Source organism: Saccostrea cucullata, unplaced genomic scaffold (assembly GCF_032062105.1).
Source record: "Saccostrea cucullata isolate Sc308-1 unplaced genomic scaffold, CSIRO_AGI_Scuc_v1 ctg4471, whole genome shotgun sequence".
Lineage (NCBI taxonomy): Eukaryota > Metazoa > Mollusca > Bivalvia > Ostreida > Ostreidae > Saccostrea > Saccostrea cuccullata.
In genome coordinates, this window is record NW_026931111.1 from 1,096 (window position 1) to 16,245 (window position 15,150).

The window sequence follows — 15,150 nt, forward strand, 5'->3', positions numbered from 1 at the left end:
AAATTCCCCCTTGCTTTATTTTTCTTACTTGTTTGGAAATACATGTACTCCTGTAATGGAAATGATTTTTTTAAAGTTGATTTAGGAATCTACTGTATGATTCACTTATATGTGTTTTGATAAACAGATCTGCTAAACATGTTAAATCATGAAATAAAAGCAAACGAGTATTAAAACAAAATATTAAAACATTTTTTGTCAACTTTGCAGGTGGAGCAAGTAAATTTTTCATCTCATTTGCATATTCAAAACGATATTAAAAACTTCTCAGGCTCGACTGTAAGTGAGTATCAAACAGACGGTACAATGGAACCCGTTAAAAGTCTTGAATGTACTATAAGTGAAAAAACGTTAAGAGGTCTCGATCACCTAGAAAGACACACGAAGACACACACAGGTGATAAACTTCATAAATGTGATGTGTGTGGGAAAACATTCGGCAAAAAAAGTTACTTGTATAGACACTCGAGGATACACAAAGGGGACAAATATCATAAATGTGATGTGTGTGGCAAAGGTTTTCCTGAAAAAGCAGACTTACGCAGACACATTAGGACACATACAGGTGAAAAACCATTTACCTGTGATACGTGTGGGAGAGCATTCTCCCGCTCATGTAACTTACAAATGCATATAAGGATACACACTGGTGATCAGCTTCATGAATGTGATGTGTGTGGGAAGGCATTCAACCAATTATGTAACTTGCGTAGACATGTAGGTACCCATTCTGATGATAAACTTTATAAATGTGATATATGTGGGAAGGGATACAACCATACGCGTTCCTTACGCACACACAAAAAGACGCATGCTTTTAAACAATGTCATAAATGTGATGTGTGTGATGAGAAATTCAATCAATTACATGCCTTACATAAACACATGAGGACACACACAGGTGATAAACGTTACAAATGTGATGTGTGTGGAAAGGGATTTAATCAGCCGAGTACCTTACAAACTCATATGAGAATTCATACCGGTGAACGGCCTTTTAAATGCGATGTATGTGAAAAGACCTTCACAGTATCAAGTGCTGTTAAGATTCACATGAGGACCCACACAGGCGAAAAGCCATACAAATGTGATGTATGTGGAAAGGAATTTAACGTTTCCGGGAACTTTCACAAACACAAGAGGATGCACACAAGTAATCAACTTTTATGTGTGTGAAGGGGTGGGAAGTTGTTTGATAATTGGACTTTGCGAAAAGCATTGATTTTCAAAATCAAACTTTATGACAATACGAATATACAAAGCTGATATAAGATAAGAAAACCTTTGTAGTTGTCATAAGTATGGTGTTAGGGGCACTTACCTGTAAAGGCCGAGAATAGAATCTAGGGTTGTGCATTTAAGTAACCTGTTATGTTCGTTGCATTAAAGGTTGAGCAAAATATAATATGTAATGTTAAAGAGTTTCCGTATATTGTCCTAGTGTAATGATAAGCCGTCAAAAGCCAGTGCTTTTCGCAAAAGGCTATTGAGGAAAACACACTAGGATATTAACAGGTGATTTACCTTATAAATGTAATGTGAAGAAAGCTTTTGTTTTGAGGCATCGTTTAATTTTTAAAATCTTAAGATGATTAAACTTGTCAATTTAAATTTTCTGTTTCTTGTGTAATCTTTCACAATGTTCAACGTCTTCAAAAGGTTCAACCAAACTTGGCACAATCATCCATGAGTGAAGGGGATTCAAATTTGTTTACATTTCAAGCCTCATCCCATTTCAAGGGTAATAATAAACAGAATTGTATAGAAGAATTCAAACTACCAGATCTGCTTTGAATGCTGATTTTGACCTCTGTGTAGGATTGGGTATTTTTTTATATATGAATATATAAAAACCAGTTGTTTCAAGTCCTACTGGGGCGAACTTGGTTTAAGCTTTTGTCTGTCTGATAAATAACATTTGTCGAGGTGACCTTCGTTATCCGTGACTATACGTATATTTCACATTATCTATATTAAGTGAACGTCAACCTTGAATTTCTAGTTACGTTATTGACTTTTGATGGAAATAATTATTCATTCTTAATAGCGACATCATCGGACGAGTATTAGTAATTTGACAAGCATTTAAACTGTTGCTTTGGTCAAAAGGGAAGACTTTTTGTTCAGCTAGAGCGGATGTTTGACCTCATATTGAGTCAGAAACATACAATATGTTCATTGTAAAGTACATGTACCATAAGGACAGACTGGGCGTTCTTCAGTATTTTATAATTTTATCCAAGAATTTGTTGAAGTATTGCTACTTTAACATGTTAAATCATATAATATCGAGATACTTTTCCAGGAATTTGAGCAAGATACCAGATGGTACTTTGCAGTCCCTGGCAAAATTCTTTGAAATTCGTTGTAAAATTTTGCAGATATATCGATTTGTGATAAACTTTATACAGGGACATTTTTGCTCCTTTCACCCTTATTTCGGTTGGGCGAGTTTAAAATGAGAGAATTCAAAGAAAACAGCATATTTCATTAAATGAAACTGTTACAGGGTCAGTTCTAAACGGGTGTTTGCAAGTGTAAAAGGGCGAAAATAACCTTGAATATAGTAACGAATTTTTATCTATAGCAAACTGATTTTTTGTCCCCCCCCCAGAAGGTAAATAAAATGAAGAAAGTTGACATCTTTTATAGCAATTTAATAAAGATCTTTCTTTTTTGATATTGAACTAATAAAGATTTTGTGAGTATAAATATTCAATAACTCAATCTTTTCTTGAACTTGAACTTCCAACATAACTTTAATTTTGTACTTTGCTAAATACTTATGGCAGTTATATACTTGAAGGAAAAAAATGATATAACAAATACTTTATGCCTACTTAAAACGAATCCCTTGAAAATGTAACGAATTTGGATATAGCAAAGTCAATTTGCAGGTCTCAAAAACTTGGCTACAGCTGAGTTTTGCTGTAACTTAAAAGGTCATGTTCAAAGACGAATGTCCTAAAACCTTCCTATAACCGTGAATTTTATGGATGGTTTTCTTCAAGATCTATTTATTTCTTAAAATTTACATTAATGGTGATGAAGTAGTTACATGCATTTTATCTGCCTGTTAAATTTGTATTCGTTTCTTGATTTTCATTTTAGCACACCTGAGCCAAAGGTTCAAGTGAGTTTTTTTATTTCAGAATTGTTCCGCTGTCTTTCTTCGTTGGCATCGTTGTTGGCGTCGTTATTTTACACCTTTGACAGTTTCATCATTTGCAAAACATTTGGGCCAATTTCAGTCAAATTTGCCAGATATTTTTGCTAAAGGATATTAAATTTTGTTCAAATAAAGGGCCATACCCTCTTCCAAGGGGAGATAATCACAAATTAGTTAAAATTCTTCTAAGGAAACGGTGGCTCAGGAAAGATGAAACTCATGTGGAATCATTCATCAGGTAGTTTAGAAGTCAATACAATTCATAACCCTTGGGGATTGATGGGATCACAAATACGAAGTTTAACACAGATACATGTATATATATATATATAATCTATTTAAAAATGTTTTCAACAACAATTGGCCAGGAAAAATAAAACTCGTGTAAAATCATCCCAAGGTGGTGTAGATGCAAGTTCATTCAAATCATAACCCCCAGTGGTTATGGGACCATAATGACCTATTTAAGATATATACAGGAAAAATCTGTCTTAAAACTCTTAATATCAAAAAATAGACAAAGCCATGACTTGAGTTTTTTTTATATATGGAAGCATCCAAGGGTAGTGTAGATTCAAGTTTTTCTTATATCATAATCTTCAGGGTTAAGATGCAGCCAAAATGAGAGATCAAAGGTACACATAAGAGAATAGAGGAAAGAATCTTACCTTTTCAAGAACAGAAAAACTGTTAAGTCAAATTCATATGTGAGCATCCTCATGTTGTGAAGATTTAAGAGTGTTCGAATCATGACCCCTTGAGGTAGTGAAGAGCCTAAATGGGGGATTATATAAAATAAAAAATCTTTAAAGTCCTATTTTTCCAAGTACAGCAAAGGTATATGTAATATCGAGCTATCTTCAAATAGTATAAAATTCAATCGCCCCACCCCCAGTAAACATTTCAATGCTGAAATTAAATGTGCTTTTTCCTAGTTGGTGTGCTTAGATGAGTCATGATGTTTTTGATTTTTGTAAATATAACTTTATACAAATATTAAAAAGAGACACATCATGAAAGGAGATTTTCCAATAATTTCAGATTGGAAGGCCAGCCGTTTCATCTGGTTCACAGATTCAAGAAGCGTTAAACATCTCGAGTGCTAATGACAATCAAACTGAGGACGGAAATAAGAACATCAGCTCACAATTAAGTAAAACGCCTTCTGAATATGACATCCGCCAGAAGGCTAACCGTTTACAGGAGCACTCGATGTCACATACAGGTGACAAACGTTATAGATGTGATGTGTGTGGTAAAGCATTCAACCAATCATATACTTTAAAAACACACTTGAGGAGACGAAAAGGTGAAAAGCCTTATAAACGTGATGTATGTATGAAAGAATTCTCTGTTCCATGTTCTTTGAAGATACACAAGATGATACATAAAGGAGAGAAGCATTTTCAGTGTGTTGTGTGTGGGAAAGCATTCAACCTATTAAGTAATTTAAAAAGACACCTGAAGAGACATACAGGTGAAAAACCTTACAGATGTGGTTTGTGTCAGAAAGCATTTTATGAAACATCGGATTTGAAGATACACCTGAGGATACATACAGGTGAGAAACCATATACCTGCAGTGTATGTGGAAAGGTGTTCACGCATTCCGCTGGCTTACGGGTGCACAGGAGAATACATACAGGTACTAAACCTTACTCCTCCACTTTACAAATTCAAAACAATGCTGAAAATATAAAGAACTATAATGCTTATTACAATTGCCAAGCGTTATTAGAAGGACGCAGCAACAATCATTTGAGTAAGAAACCTTATGAATGTAACATCTGTATGAAGGCTTACTGCCATGCATATCACTTAGAGAAACACATGGGGACACATATAAATGAAAAATCCTATAAATGTGATATGATTGGAAAATCCTCTGAATCGGGCACTTTTCCGACACACAAAAGGACACACACAGGTGACAAACCTCGTGAATGTGATGTATGTGGAAAGACATTCAACCTGTCACGACGTTTACAGGTTCACATGAGGACACATACAGGTGAGAGGCCTTATAAATGTGAAGAGTGTGAGAAGACATTCACTGACCTAAGCACCCTTCAGAAACACAAAAGGATACATACAGGTGAAAAGCCTTTTCAGTGCGTTGTTTGTGGGAATGCTTTCTCTCAATCATATACCTTGAAGATACATAAGATGATCCATACAGGTGAAAAGCCTAATAAATGTGATGCATGTGGGAAAACATTCTCTGTTTTAAGTTCCTTGAAGAAACATCAGAGAATACATACAGGTGAGAAGCCTTTTCAATGTGATGTATGTGGAAAAACATTTAACCAATCAAGTAATTTCAGGAAACACTTGAATACACATCCAAGCTGATAAAACTCATAAATGCAATTTGTGCGAAAGAGCATACGATCAAAAATCATGTTTGAAAGATCACAGGAGGAGACATACTTTTGAGAAACCTTATACTTGTGATGTATGTGGAAAGGCTTTCAAATATTCCCAAAGCTTACAGAATCACAGCAGAACACATACTGGTGATAAACCTTATAAATGTGATTTTTGTTAAAAGTCCGATGCTTATTCTTTAAAGGACCATGTAAAGATATATACAAGTTAACATGGTTAAAACCTTACAAATGTGATGTATCTTGAAAAGAATTCAGCAGACCATGTGCATATAGATTAAAGAAACACATGAGGACACATACAGGTGATGGCAAATAAATGTAGAAAAATTACCAATGTGATTTTTGTCAGAAAACATTGATCAAAAAAATCTACATGTAGTATAAGATGTATACACAACGATACATATATGCAAGTTATTTTCCTTGAAAAGTATTGCGTAAAGTATGTTGTTTGAAAAAGGTAACTTACCGAAATATGTAATGATTCTTAGAGATGATGAATCCTATAAATGTAATGTATGTAGTAAGGCATTTATATACCAATTCAAGTATCTATTAACTAAATCACATAACAGTTCGTACTGTAGTGGAGTGTAAGCTATCAAGCAATAAAGGTTTTTAGAGAAATATTACAATAACTAGAAAGTCTGCTATTGCAAGCAATAGCGTATGTCGCCCCTAACTGGACAAGACTTTCATTTTTTTGTATCATTAAAATAATACACATTAGCTCAATGCGTATCAGTCCTTTCAGTACTTTTACCATTAATTCGTATCAGTCCTTTCAGTACTTTGATTTAAAAATCAAAGCAAAATTTCACGTTCCCTTGGTTTCCATGGTAATATCGATTATTTGAAAAATTTAAATGCGAATCGCACAACTACAGATACTAATCATTAAAATAAAAAAAAAGGTTCATGACGAACGTTTAAGGGACCGGAGAGAATACTCGCAGACAAAATCCGTCGCTTTTTACAGGTTTCCATGACAAAGGTAGACATATTGGAACTGAAAGACCCCACTACACAACTGCAACCAGTGATCGTCCTTTGGGAAAGTTTCAGGAAGATTGTCCTAGCCATCTCCGAAAAATAGCCTGGATAAAAACATGCGTACAATCGCAATATGTCGTTCCCGACTTCGTTCACAGCGACATAAATACAATGAAACCTTTTGTGTTATAATTATGGCACGTCAAATTCACAAAAATGAGCTAAACATAGTTTCACTTTCAATAAACTATGTTAATCGGTTGTAAACTATAGTTTACGGACTGTAAACTATGGTTTACAACATTAATCTATATTTTACATCGTTAATCTATATTTTACATCTGTAAACCATAGTTAACGCGATACTTATGTTTCACAACCGTAGAAGTATACACTTTACACCGAAAACAATCATTTGCGATTGCAAAACACAGATTATCTGATTAATATAGTTTTATGATTTGTAAACTATATTAACTATAGTTAACGATCTGAAAAATATAGTTTCTCGATTTGTGAAACTGATTAACAACTCTTAACTACAGTTTACGATTGTAAACTATAGTTTACAAATGTGAATCTATGTTTACCAACAAAATCTATCGTTAACGCTTATTAGAGACGGATAAACTTTAGCATTCGTAAACTACATTTATATAGTTATCAACTGTTGAATATAGTTTTACATATGAAAACTATACTTAACGAATCGTTAACTATAGTTTACGGTTTGTAAACTATGGTGTACAGTCGATGAACCTAGTTTATCAATTGTGAATTTTGCGTGTCATATATAATTATGATGTATGTGGAAGCACACACATACAAACACGTACATTCAGAAATGTGATGATAAGGTTGATAAACCTTAAAAATGTTATGTTTGGAGATACATTCAAACAATGAAGAACTAGTACTTTGTAGCTTTGTGGAGACATATCATGTATAGTACCCTTCAGCAATGAACTTACGTGTATTCTTGTATTCCTGGCTGCTGTATAAAAAATGTTTGAGGACAAGTGTCCCAATAAAAAAAAATAACAGATATATAAATCATCGTTGTAAATAATAGGTACATGTACAGTAAAACTCGGTTATAACGAAGTCGCTGGGACCTATCAAATCACTTCGCAATATCCATAATTCGTTATAACCGTATAAGAAATTCATTAAATTTATATAATTGGGGATCCAAAATGACTTCGCTACATCCGTAAATTCACTATATCCGTAAATTCGCTATATCCGTAAATTCGCAATATCCGTGTTCGTACTAAACGAGTTTTACTGTATTGATGTCATTCATCATGTCTGCAGTATTTATTAAATGTAAACTAAAGTTTAAGGTACTTGAGTACTCCAATCCTCAGCTAGGAAGGATAAGTCTTTAATTCACTTAGTTCAAAAATAGCAAAATGAAGCTTGAAATTTAAATCGTTTCATGCAACAATTTTCACTTTATACCTCCAAATGTGTTTCAATGTTCTTTGAAGTTCTTGTAGATGTCTTTTAAAAAGTAAAAATTTCTACAGATAAATATTTAAGGAATCCCTAAAGATAGAATGGTGCAGAATATCCAGTAAATGATTTGACTGGAAGAAAGAAGGGACAATTTTTTTTTCTTAAAAGATATAAATATCTTTTTACATGCAGATAATTCTTTTTTAAAAAAAAAAGAGGTACTGTCATCTTTGCTAGCCAGGGTTTCTGATACAGTGTACGCTACTCTGCTCATAAACCCTTGGCATAGGATGTAGTCAAAAGACTAGATTGTTTACGTTAAGTGATCTCGAATCAATCGGGTACGCACAGATTGCGTCATCGACAGAAATAAATACGCATGTTTAAAAAAATTAAATCAAACTTTTTTTTCAAGAAGCAATAATTAAGTTATGTTTATATTGTTTATTTGCTGAGGCCGCGAAACCCAAAATATGAGTCGGATCAAAAATTAAGAGGTGCAATATGTATAATAAAGATTCTGTGAAAGTTTCATTAAAATTCACTCAATGGTATAAGAAGAGTTGCGGAGAAGAGGCGGGGTACCCCAAAGCGTAACAGACAGACGAACGGACATACCGATTACGGTATACCCTCCCACTTTTCAAGCGGGGGATATAACAAAACATTCAGACTGTCTTAGTGTGTTCTATAACATTGATTCAGTACTTTCAGTACTTTGATTATAACTATAAAATATCGGGATCGACATTTCGGTTTGTGTATACACGAGGAAAGCACAGTGGGACTGAGTGAGTGAGTGACTGCAAACCGTACATCATTTCTTGCAGGTGATTTCTCTAATTTTTAAGATAATGATTTCTCTTTATACAATAATACATATTTTGAATGTGTTTTAATCAGCGGGGTCCTTGAATTAGCAACATCTTTCATTGGCGGATCCAGAAGGAGGAGGGGGGGGGGGGGGTTACGGGGGTTGCAACCCCCTATTGGATTTGCAAAAAAGAAAGAAAGAAAGAAAAAAGGAGAAAGAGAGAAGAAAGTCCCATTTCTTTTTGTGTTTTTATTACATGTATAGATGTTTATATTTTTACTAAAGAGCGATAGACCTGTTTAAAAGAAATTGTCTTTTTCTGCGCAATTGCAATCAAAGATCTGAAAGTTTTGGGGCTATGTATGACAGTTAGAACAGTTACTCCTTGAATGAAATGACAAAGAAGTCCAGTTCTAGTTAACATGATAATAGGTTGGTAATTATTCAGCACAATGTGAAGTGATCATACTCAGTCATGCCCCATTAGAGAGGTTGTTAACCAAACAATGGAATTTTTTTCTCCAAATTGTCCAAACACAGCAATGTATAAACTATTTCTGCTGTGGATTGTTTTTTAATCCTCCCTAGTATAAATATTAATAGTCGTGAAACGGAAATTGGTTTTGTGATTTAGTTTCGTATAAAACGTTAGACCTATGTTTTCGTCTAATTTCTTAAACACTAAAAAATATTAATTCTCAGATCATACAAGTAGTATGAAACTGCCTATCTACCAGGCTGCACTGAGGTAATACAAGTTGTGTTACGGGAACTCAGGGGACCTCTCTGGTGACGGAGTAGATAAACCTTAGTTTGTTTCTTCTCTTGCATGCGGTCGTAAGACCTGAATAAGGCAGACGGATGAAGGGGATGAACAGCTAAGTGTTTCACAGTACACCAAAGCACGTAAGACCTGAATAAGGCAGTCACTTGGTTGTAGAGAGAGGTGGCATACCACAATTAGAGGTGGGGGAAGTGCCAAAATGCAGCAGTAATAGTAGAGAGGCAGGGCAAGAAGAAAATTACTTGCGGGAGACACCCGTTGACCACAGTTAGTGGTTGTCCAATCAAGAAGAAACCCATTGTATTTGTATATATTTTATTTGGTCAACAAAAATCTGAGTTAACAGGTTAACGAACCTGAGTGTAACGCCTCGATGATACAAGACAAATCACCAAACACCAAGCTCGGCTGCGTTGCACGTTACATTATTTGGTGGCAGCGGTGGGATTTTGTTGACCATGGATTCGTCTAAGAAAGTGTCAGAAACTATAGAGCGGATGGAAAAGCTCTTAGAAAAGATGAGAACGCCAACCAGCAACGATGGTCAGACAAATGCGGCAAGCCAAGAGTCTGAATTTGCGACACACAGTACTGATTATCAACCGGCCGGTATGTCAGGAGATGCGTCATTCGACGAGTACGGTGCACGGCCTAAAGTTAGATTTCCAGACGAAGGCAAACCAATCTACACACCAAATGCTGGGATTGACAACGTTGTGACGGGTCATCTATTTGACACGCCAAAACCACAGAGGCAGTCAATAGGGACGAACAATGCCAAGACAGGCCATATAATCAAGCCAGCCACGTATGACGGAACCAGTTCCTGGCTTGACTACAAATCGCATTTCGAGGCTTGCGCTGTTGTAGATGGCTGGACGGAGGATAAGAAAGGTGTTTGCCTAGCTGTGTCGTTGCGTGGCCAAGCACAATCAGTGTTAGGTGACTTGCCAAGCGATGCTGGCCAGCACTATAAGACACTGGTCAGATCCCTTGAGGAGAAGTTCTCCCCTCCTAACCAAAAGATCTGTATCGTGTTCCACATGCTAAAAGAACGAAGGCAAAGAGCATCTGAGTCCATACCAGAGTTGGGTCAGGCCATTAGACGACTAACCAGTTTGGCCTACGTATCAGCACCTGGTGATGAGAAACTCTGGGCAAAGATGCATTCATAGATGCCTAGGGAGATGTCACAAATTGTCAGGCATTGCAAAGTTTTGTACATATGTAAATAAATTGTAAATAGTTAATCATATGCGGGACGCATATAATCTTGAGGGGAGGGTAATGAAACGGAAATTGGTTTTGTGATTTAGTTTCGTATAAAACGTTAGACCTATGTTTTCGTCTAATTTCTTAAACACTAAAAAATATTAATTCTCAGATCATACAAGTAGTATGAAACTGCCTATCTACCAGGCTGCACTGAGGTAATACAAGTTGTGTTACGGGAACTCAGGGGACCTCTCTGGTGACGGAGTAGATAAACCTTAGTTTGTTTCTTCTCTTGCATGCGGTCGTAAGACCTGAATAAGGCAGACGGATGAAGGGGATGAACAGCTAAGTGTTTCACAGTACACCAAAGCACGTAAGACCTGAATAAGGCAGTCACTTGGTTGTAGAGAGAGGTGGCATACCACAATTAGAGGTGGGGGAAGTGCCAAAATGCAGCAGTAATAGTAGAGAGGCAGGGCAAGAAGAAAATTACTTGCGGGAGACACCCGTTGACCACAGTTAGTGGTTGTCCAATCAAGAAGAAACCCATTGTATTTGTATATATTTTATTTGGTCAACAAAAATCTGAGTTAACAGGTTAACGAATCTAAGAGTAACGCCTCGATGATACAAGACAAATCACCAAACACCAAGCTCGGCTGCGTTGCACGTTACAGTCGTTCAATTGCGATTTTTTGTCTTTTTTTCAATAAAAAGAAAAATTGTGAAAAGTTTCATTGAAATAGCTAAATTAAGCTACCTGAGGTAGGTAAATAAAGTTACGTAGGTAATTCTACCTATGTAGCTAAATCTAGTGATTGTACTGGACCAGGAAAATATTCCGTGAAAGGTTAATGTTGTAATATATAATGAAATTCAGTTGTGTGTACATATAAATGAAACCACACCCCTTTAGAAAATAAGATTTACTGGTTCAGAGATCTATTTTCCTTTCTTTTCAAAAACTTCAAGTAATTCATACAAGTACTTTTTCCCAGGTTGATGAACCTTCCACTTTTAAAATCCGTACTCCAACTGGTATCTATCATGCCTATATTTAGTTATTTATAACTACATGTATGTACATATAAAAAGTATGTTGTAATAACTTTTTTCCCTTTCTACCCCCCTTTAAAAAAATTCTAGATCCACACCTGTCTTTTAAGGCATGAATCAATCTGATCAAAATGGTAACGCCACTAAGTTGTGACAAACGAGTCAGCTGCTGCCCAGTGCTGCCTGCTGGTGGGTCATCCCCGATTCCATTTTAAGTGGCTTTCTCCCAGTCATACCTGTCACCTGTAATTTTTTTGTTCTGGATGGCCTCCATATTTGGAGGATAGCAAGATTTCATATGGCGGCCAAATTTTTAATGAGAGAACAAAAAAGTTTTCAATCAATAGTCCATAAAACAATACAATATAGGAGCAGAGCAAACACGGACCTCCAAACCATAAGAGGTGGGATCAGGTGCCATGGAGGAGTGAGCATCCCCTCCCGACCAGTCACAACCATTGTGTGATCCTTATGATGATCAGGAAATAACGGAAAAATTTCTTGTCAATTCAGTGTAAAGGCCTAAATAATGGCCTTATAATTAAAATGAAAAAAAAATCAGTCAGCATTCCACTCAATGATAAATTGTTTCTGCTGACAAGATCGTTGTATGGACCATATAATGATCGCAGTTTAAAAAATGAGGACAATCCATAATTTTTAAAAGGACACAATGAGTCAAAATCATACCGTAATTTTAAGATATCTGTAGCATATAGAGAAACACTTATGAAAATTATGAATATATAGCGAAGATATGACAATTAAACTGCAAGAATTGACTGCACAATATAAGTGCCGCAAAAACAAAGGTTCTACCCTATATTTTCATTGTTTCGTATATGTCAAGGTCATGCTACTCTGTGGTTGTGGATAACCAACTGTAAATGGGATTAAAATTTCCTGTGGGCAATTAGATATTAAATATCTAGTCACCTACACGACAAACAATTTTTTTTTTGTGGAACATAATCACGTTTTTTAAATTTTATGTACAGTACTTTCAGTTTTGGAACAAACACTATACTAACCTAGATTATTTGAATTGCATGAAAGCATATGATTATGTGTTACAGGTTTTACAGGAAAAATTACGTCATGATGTCAGAAGTCAAGACCTGGCATTTACATCTAAGTGATGAAAAGTTTACAGGTGAGTATAGATCATGTACCATGTCTTGTATATCCCCTACCTGATGGAGAACTTATAGGTAAGTACAGATCATGCACCATGTCATGTATATTCCTTACCTGATGGAGAACTTATAGGTGAGTACAGATCATGTACCATGTCATGTATATCCCTTACCTGATGAAGAATTTATAGGTGAGTATAGATCATGTACCATGTCATGTATGTCTCCTTCCTAATGGAGAATGTATAGGTGAGTATAGATCATGTACCATGTCATGTATATCCCTTACCTGATGAAGAATTTTTAGGTAAGTATAGATCATGTACCATGTCATGTATATCCCTTACCTGATGAAGAATTTATAGGTAAGTATAGATCATGTACCATGTCATGTAGGTCTCCTACCTGATGGAGAATCTAAGGGTAAGGTGTAATGTCATGAGTATCTTCTATCTAGGTATATAGAGATCAAAGATGTAATGATTGAAAAATATTTGTTTGTTTGTCACTTTCAAGAGACACCGCCATGGAGCAGAGAGAGGTTACACAAAAGGTTGGACCTGCAGTATCAGAACTACATGTTCAACTTGTTGAAAATTGAATGTGTTTTTTAATTGATTTTTGAAAATGCATTGTCTCAAGCCACGGTCCGGAGTCAGCATAAAGCTCTCTCCTACCCATGGCTGCTTTATCTGGCACAAAAAGTGTCGTAATCTTGAATATTTACGCCTCTTTATTGTGACGTCATATTCAGTGGCAAGTTTTGTTTCCATTGCAATTGAAATCAACAACTGACAGCAACAGTATACAAGAAACATTTCCTTTACTGCAATTGGATATTGAAAGGTCGTGATAAAGTTCATCTTCCGACTAAGCTTTACTCGCATTTGTCAAACTTTTAATGAGCTATGAAGAATTCTCTCCTACTTCAACCACAGCCAGAATGGGAGAGGATAGTACATTTTGGCTGTGATTTGCAACGTTGTGGAAAATGTAAATACTGTATACAGGGAAACATTGGCCCCCGTTTTATTTTCGCCCCTCTTCCCCTTGCATCGTTTGGGTGAATTAAAAAAAGGGCGAATTTAAAATATACAATAAATATTCTTAAACAAAAATATGACTGGGTGAATTTAAAACGGGGCAAAATTGTTTGCAAGTGTGAAAGGGCGAAAATAAAACGAGGCGAAAATAACCCTGTATACAGTATAACCTAAATATGTTAAAATAAACATTTCCTGAAATTAATGTAATTTGCTGAAATTTCTGGAAGATTGAGTGTCTATTCTTTTTTTTGTAGAAAAGGAAGAGACAGTTAAGAATTCTCACCCTGAGGAAGGCGAAAATCAACATCAGAAAAATATAAAGGTAAAAATCCTTTTACATTTATTTAAGGGCCTGTCTCAAATCACTGTGTCAATCTATAAATTTGTCTTTGAGTTAAAACTTTTATGGAACACATACTGTAGAAGCAAAAATACTCATGGGGATAAAATTTTATAGATTTTTAGGCCAATATAAATAAAGTGTGTTTCCTATTCCAACCAGGGAAAATAGGATGGGTGGTAGGTACTAAAAACATTTTATTTTAATATTTTATTGTATAAAATTCAACATGGAAATCCCTGTCAAAACATTTCAGATAAATGTGAATAGGATAAGTTCATTTTGTCAAATGCAGAAGTGATCCAGATTTCTAATAGTGAAGCTAGATTTGTTATCTTTCAGAGAAAGATCGGGGAATAAATTTTCAAGGTGGGCTCGTATATTCTAGGGTTGATCGGGGAACTAGAAACAGACCATTTATTTTTTTTATCTTAAATGGCCATTTCATTTTAATGTTTTGAAAACACTTCTCAGTTTATAGTGAAATAAAAATTTTGTGAGGGAATCACTTTCACTTTCGTTAATCATGTTGATAATTGTTAATAATATAAAATAAACAAAATTTCATCCCCTAAGAAGATTTTTGCTTTTACAGTATTAATATTCAGCAAGTAGGTCAGTATTTAGTTTGACTAAGCTGAAGGCTCAAATGAGTATTTCTGATCAAAGTTTGTCAGTCATCTCTGTCTGTCAAGCTGAAACTTTTTGTATTTTTAGCTTCAATTTCAATCTCAATAGTTGCGTCT

At 35.3% G+C, this 15,150-nt stretch overlaps 1 pseudogene; it reads left to right on the plus strand.

The window, feature by feature from the left end:
• The first annotated feature begins 306 nt into the window (after positions 1 to 306).
• Positions 307 to 15,150, plus strand: part of LOC134231449 (zinc finger protein 208-like) — a 40,554-nt pseudogene continuing 25,710 nt past the window's right edge.